The sequence below is a fragment of the Phocoena sinus genome, chromosome 9, assembly GCF_008692025.1.
Source record: "Phocoena sinus isolate mPhoSin1 chromosome 9, mPhoSin1.pri, whole genome shotgun sequence".
In the NCBI taxonomy this organism is placed as follows: Eukaryota; Metazoa; Chordata; class Mammalia; order Artiodactyla; family Phocoenidae; genus Phocoena; species Phocoena sinus.
Genome location: NC_045771.1, coordinates 68,412,064 through 68,419,377, shown reverse-complemented (window position 1 = coordinate 68,419,377; position 7,314 = coordinate 68,412,064). Strand labels below are relative to the sequence as shown.

Here is a 7,314-nt window from a genome sequence, read left to right as displayed (position 1 = left end):
CTATAAGCCCTAAAACTTACATTTATTGGAGTGTGTCTGTTAATTTTTTAGAAACATTTAAAAACTGACCAAGAGTAGGGAAACTATGATATTTTATTTTTGCCTAACCCTGCTGAATTAATCTGTGGTAAGATTTCCTTAGTCAGCAGGTTCATTACAAATATAGCACTTTGTGAAATTCAGTAACTCTCTTAAGGCTTCAAAATGAACACTCATATGGGAGGTTTTTAAGAGCTGACATCATTTCTCCGTATTTTATTGGAATTTTAGAAAATTCGGGAATCTCGTCAAATGAACCAGTATTTCATGTTTATAAAAAAGTAATTAAGAAAATTGTGCCTAATTTAAACATGCAGTTTATGTGCCAAGAAATGGAAAAAAAAATAGGCCTTTGTCAATCATTAAACAAATTTTTTAAATTAAATCTCTAGGTGCCTATAAATTGTGAAGGGACCTGGATATTTATCCAGTGCCAGGCTTTCAGTGCGGCTGCTGTCGGCCTCTGAGTGTAGGATGCGCTTTGCTAGAGCCCACCGTGTGCTCTGAAAAGTTAACTTCACTTACCAGGCGCTCATACTCTGGGCCACGTGGCATCACCCTAATCACTGCAAGTACCAGACTAGGGATAAGCCCTACACTAAATGATTCAAATCAGCCAGTCCTCAGGAAGCCTGCAAAACCTAACTAACCCCACACTGCTTGCCAAAGCTGCCTACCAAGCTGCACCCCACAACTCTAGTTTGCTGTGACTCCCTCCCTGAGTGTCATTCCCTGTGTGGCCCTGCCCAGCGGCCATCTCTCTCAGTAGCATTAAGTAACAAAACATTCAGCCTTTCATCTGCTTGAATCAGTGTGTTGTATCCCACCATCAAAAGAATTCTTAAAGTCTTATAATACAGTTGGCACTATGGCCACAACTACTGACTCTTGGATAACTTCTTTCGAGACTGCTCTTGGCTCACTAATTGGCTCTAGACCACAGGGAGAGCAGTTTGGGATGGAATTTGAGCTTGGGCTTTGGTCTTGCAGCCTGAGGCTACTTGAGCTGTGCTTTCCAGGCTGGAAGATTTGGTGGTTCTGCTTTTAGTCACAGTCTGTGTTTGGCAGAGACCTATTCCAGGGGACTCTCCTTGATGGTGGTGGTGTTTCTTCATCATTATTTGGGGCAGAACTCTGGTTGGTCTGTGTGTTTCAGGGGACTCCTGTGCAGGAAGATGTTGGCTGGGCTCCCACCATGGGAGAGAAATGGCAGCTGGGTGTCATTTTGATGTTGCTCAGGTGTGGGTAGCACCTACCTCTCTTTGTTGCTGCGTATCTCCTTGCTGTCCACAGAGAGCTTTATGCTCCCTAGACTGTCAGGAATATCACAGGCTGCACCTTCTAAGACCAGCCACCCAACATGTAATCCAGAGGGGCCCTCTGGCTCAAGGAAACAAAGATTTCATCCCAGCAACCCCCTTCAGAACACCTGCCAGGTATCCAATTACTTAAATAATACAAGACCACTAACCATTGTGCTTGGGCCTTAGTAAGCGCCCCAACATAACATGCGAAGGGACTGATACTTCTGACACTGGGTCTTACTGCACTGTCCCAAGGAGAGGCTGCAAACCCTAGTCCTCTAGGGGTGGACTGGGAAGGCCTGGAGTAAGAGCCGGCTGCCTAAAGGCAGGCCATGAGCCCCTACCCCTCGTTTCCTATAACCACCTACATGCTTTACACTGAGTGATCAGACAGAGACAAACTGAAAACACAGGCATAGGTGCCTAGAAGCCCAAAACAGAGGGAAAATAATGGAATGAAAGGAAAAAAACCTAGATACAGAGGGAGAAAATAAAAAATGAATTATATATGTGTGTGTGTATAATATTTTTTAAACAAAGGTCCATAACTTAAAACAATTGAAAATCCAAAATTTACTAAAATAATTTCTATGACAAAAAGATAAAAAGGGTGCTGATTGCCTTTTCTGCCTCTACAGCATAGGTGCTAAATTAACTTTAACAACTGCTAAAATGCACCAGTTGACAAAGCTTCATAGATTTAATCATACTGGATCCCATATTACAGTTTTATCAGAAGATCCTACTAAATTTAAACATGGAACTCCCTATAACCCTAGGAGAGTAACTAAACATAAAATACAGGAAAAAAGGGTATTCCTTATTTTATGTTAGAGTCCCGACTAAGTTTCCCATAGTCGTAATATCTATTGCCCTAAAATATTCTATATTGGAAATAGACACTCTGAAATAATGAGTAATAAATTGAAGCTAAGTAAAGTCTTTGGCACTTAGAAACTGGCTTGACAGAAAAAGACCCAGTTAAAATATTAAAGTGGTCCAATTTAAGTTAAAACAGGGCCTTCAAGAACTCAAACTTCATATAAGACCTAATTAATAAAGGGGTGATTATGTCCACCGCCTCTCCATTTAATAGGCAAATTCGCCTGTTCTTAAAGCTTCAAAAATTGAAGGAAAAAAAAAAAAAGAATAATGCCTCACAGTGGATTCCTGCAACTTTAATACTATGGTCCCATCCATTAAGGTCCCCATTCCCAATACCCGTTATTATTAAAATTACTGATGTCATCCAATTAACAACCAGTAAATATTTTGATAGTAAAAGGTTTGGCTAATATGTTCTCTTCAGTGCCTATTTTAACAGCTTCTCAGCATCAGTTTGCCTTCGCCCCCAAGGGAAGCAATGCACCTTTTCCAGCCACCTTCTAGAGTAAGGACCTCTTTGCAATTGTACACAATCTCTGCAGACAACATCTAACTGCATCCACTGTTCTCCATCAGCACGGATATGATATTCCAGCGATGATATCCTCCTTTAAGGACGTTTGTTAACACACTCATTAAGGACATAAAACTCCAGCATCGTTTAGTCAATGTTGCATTCTGGAGCCAATATAGTCCTTGTGTAGAGATTCTACTTACTCTGATACTGTTACTTACTAATCAGCCTGCCTTGAATGGGGCCCCCTCCAACAAAAGGCTATAAAACTGGTCCAAATTAACATCGATAGGCCCCACGGGGAAACATTCCAGAATGTACACCTGGGTAGTATGTGGGGTTGGTCCAGAGTGGTTCACTCTGGCCAGAGTCTTGGCTGCCTGAACATGGTGACCACAAGGGGCCACACGTGTGATTGTCTTCTTGGCCCTGCACGGTGCTCCCTGGGGTGCCTGGCTTTGATTTCGGGGGCAGTGTCCTTCCTGCCCGTCACTGACGTGTTCTATGCAGATGTTGTTCACTGGGATAGGCAGTAGCCCAGCCCCACCCCACCCCTGCCCTTGCTCCCTCCCCCACTCCCCATGGTCCCCAGGAGGTTCTTTTGCTCCTTACCAGACTCCAGAGCCAATCGCAGTAGGCCTGAAAGCTAGATATGCACCTGTGCAAGCACATGGGGAGAGGGCATGGGTTTGTGATAATGAAGAGTGTAGCCAAGCCATCACCAGGGACTACCCTGGGAGATGCCACATCCTGATCCACATGGGAGAACAGCTATTTATTCTTCCGAGAGTGGTTGTGATTAAAAATTCAACACAAGGGAATTCCCTGGTGCTCCAGTGGTTAGGTCTCTGTGCTCTCACTGCCGAGGGCCTAGGTTCAGTCCATGGTTAGGGAACTAGGATCCCACAAGCTGCGCTGTGAGGCCAAAAACATTTTTAAAAATAAAAATTCAGGGCTTCCCTGGTGGCGCAGTGGTTGAGCGTCCGCCTGCCGATGCAGGGGACGCGGGTTCGTGCTCCGGTCCGGGAAGATCCCACATGCCGTGGAGCGGCTGGGCCCGTGGGCCATGGCCGCTGAGCCTGCGCATCCGGAGCCTGTGCTCCACAACGGGAGAGGCCACGACAGTGAGAGGCCCACGTACCGCAAAAAAAAATAATAATAAAAAAATAAAAATTCAACAAAATCAAGCTTGAAGAAGCATTTTGAGTGCAAACATGAAAATCAGCAAAAACAATACGTATGCCAGTTTGAAGGTTGTAAGAAACCTTTAAGAACATCAGCAGCTAGAAATCCATCAGTGCCAGCAGAAAAATGAATCACTGTTCAAGTGAAACCCTGAAAGAAATGGCAAGCACTTTGTTTCACCCGGCAGTCTGAAACGATGAGAAGAAAAGTCTACGAGAGCCACGTTATGTCAAAAGGGATGTTCATTGTGGCAAAAACATTTGAGAGAAACCCGCTATAAAGAAAATAACATGTGAAGTATGCCAGAAAACATTCAAGCAGAGAGGTGAGGGTAAGCAACACGTGAAAACTCGTGTCCCGGAAAGGAATGTGTGTCAGTGTCCAAGAGAAGACCATCGTGGCTGTGCAACATGCTTGGTCTCAAGAGCCATATTTTCTCTCTGCCTGAGGAAAAGCACCCATTTATGTGTGAATATGCTGGCTGGTGCAAAAGGTTTGCAATAAAACACAGTCCCACAAGGCATGCCGACATGAAGAAAATGAAAATCAAAGTAAAAGCGTCTCATGAAAAATCAAGTTGGGCCTTTCATCTCAGTGGATGTATCTCTTCTAAAAGGAAACACCAGTGAGGCTTCTTTTTGCCTAAATACAGAGAGTTACTGAATGGTATTGATCTCAGTAATTACTCTCAGCTAAATAATCAGGTTGTAGTGTTGAAAGGACTACAGACCAACAAGCTCAGTTACTTTCTCTCAGAAGCACATTTCCCTTTATTAAAAACATTGATTTAGAAAAAAAAATTGACAGGCACTCGTGTTACTCTCCTCAGAGGCTCCTTCACTACAGAAGTTTTAGCAACCTCTTCTCATACCTCCAGGAGTCTCAGGACTCTTATGAAGGCCATAGGTTGCCTTTGGGCTTCTGATGATAGAAAGTAACCTTGGCTCTGTGCTGTACACCATTAGAGCAAAATCACTGGCCACATACTGGTCTTTCCTAGAAATTGTGGTTCTGATGGATCCTTGAGCCTGTGACTTTCTATACCCAGTTGCCCATTATGCCTTGGGTCATAAATGCAGCACCCCTCAATCTGAGCACCTCTACTTAGACCTCCTTGATAAAGAATGGAACCAGACCTGGGCCTTCTGGAATATTCCACCTGGAGGAGGGGTTTGTCTCTCCTCTCCTCAGTTTCTTGCCAGATGCCAGGCTGCAGGATGAGGTTGCCCTTCTCCCAGTTACCTTAGCTACCTGGGGAGTCCCTTGGGATCAACTGATGGAACAGCAGTGAAACTTCATAGACTGTATGGGTGGCATTGCCACCATCATAACTGATGCTCAGCGGTATGGCGCTGCTTTCCATCTCCTAACTGGTATGTCCATGATAAAGGACAGGGCCCAAGAGTCAGAAAATTTGCCATTCCACCCCCATAGCGCTGGAGGCCAGATGTAGGGTACATAATCTTCTGGGACCCATTAACCATAGACTGTCCCATGGGCCAGGAACCTGCCCATCTGACATGTGACTCATTTGAGCCTAAACTTCTACCACTCAAAAAATCTTCATCAGTATTCAGGTTATAAGGGATAGATAATTAATCCTGGCTCTCCATCTGATTCCCTCCAGAAAATTAAAATTATTTTTCCCGGACTATTCCCTCAGACAGTGTGGGCTGCTAGGGAGCTAGGAAACTGGACTTGGTAAATAAAAATGGAGATAATATTAGTAGATAATAATAAAATCAACACCATATCCCATAATGATGAAGCCAGACAAGCCTTCATGGGTAATAATACAAGCCAGAGAAGAATTGACATTAAACAGCAAAGGTCTATCAAGTGCAGCCACACACTATTTTGTTGGTCTCATTGCTATTGGTCTGGATGCGTTCATTAGTTTGAAGTCCAGAGGCTCCAACACTCCAAGTAAACCATCGTTTTAACCAAACTTAGCAGATCCTGGAGCCCACACCCCTACAACCTGAAGTCTTCACTGGCTTGTCCATTACCAACCAAGCCAACAACTGAGGCAGAGGGCCCATGGTAATTGCCTAAATTGGAGGGCCTGCCTATAGGCTATGCTGGAGGTCAAAGCTCAGCCACAGATATTTTAATTGACAAACATACCATCCTATTAACAAGATGCACCCCAAATAGGCCATGTGATTTAAAAACCTATCTGCAGTAGAATCCCTCTCATCACCCATCTGGACAGAAACTTGGACAGTTGGGAGCTTTTAGATTTGGCCACCCTTAATCAGGGATTTAATTATGTCAGTTGGGTTCTGGTGCTTCGGTTCAATGATAGCAACTTCGTTGAGGCAAGCGTCATCTTTGCTAGTTGTGCACCCACGAAGCCTTTGTTTGAAAGATATTTATAAGTCGAGCTCCCAGGACCAAAATCACCTTGATATTTTACAAGAAGCTCAGTCTTGTTATAATACCACAGAGCCACAAAAACAAAACCCATGTTGACTTGAGTGGGTATCCACTTATAAAGGATACCCCCAGTGCCATATCCCAAACCACATTGCCCTGGACCAGGAGCTTGTTCTTGAGAAGGTATCACCCTTGATGACACTACTTGGGCCAAAGACTGCACCACTGGAAATGACTTTGCACCCTGTGACAGAAACAACTACTCCCTGGACACTGAGACCACCATACCAGCCACACCCACCAGTTGCCTCTCCTAAGATGCTGACATGAAACAGTTATTGTTGTTTTTTTTTGTTGGACGTTAGGGATTCTGTATTTCCTGCGTTTGCTGTTTACTTAGCTTGTGGTATGCTCCTTGTTCTATAGCTATACTTGCATACCTAAAGGGAAATCTTATAAAGGTTACTGCTCTCTGTGCTATTAAAAAATTAATGGAAATTAGTTCTTCCCCAGGTAGGTAACTTCCTCACATTGGTCCACCCTTCAGTTGGACCTCCCACTCCCCAGGGCCTACTCCTACTTCCCTTCTCGCTCTACCTTGCCCCCCACAAGTGCCCACCCTGTGTCTACGACCACCAAAACCACCCCTTCCCCATGGCTACAAACAAGTACGACTCACCTATACCTTGCTGAACTAGCAGTTCACACTCTCCATCAACAAAACTGCTGTACCTACCACCTTGACTCAAGGGATACACCAAGATATTATTATCGAAAACTATATAATTCATACTGTCACACACCTTACAAGTCCACCATGATCTTGTTAGAGACCCCCAAACTTCAGATCTGTTTTTGCCATATAAACAGTAAACTTGGATACGGTTGACCTATTTATACTTCTACTTGTCTCCCTCCTTCTGACTGCCATAATAAAATGTTTTCCTAGGCAGTTTAGGGGCATTTATATGCCACTCTGTAAAAGTCTCCTCTACTACTTGGGCTACT

General features: G+C 44.0%; 1 pseudogene; it reads left to right on the top strand.

Moving 5' to 3' along the window:
* Positions 1-3,323: 3,323 nt before the first annotated feature.
* On the top strand, positions 3,324-4,556 carry LOC116759157 (annotated as a pseudogene).
* The last annotated feature ends 2,758 nt before the right edge of the window (positions 4,557-7,314 follow it).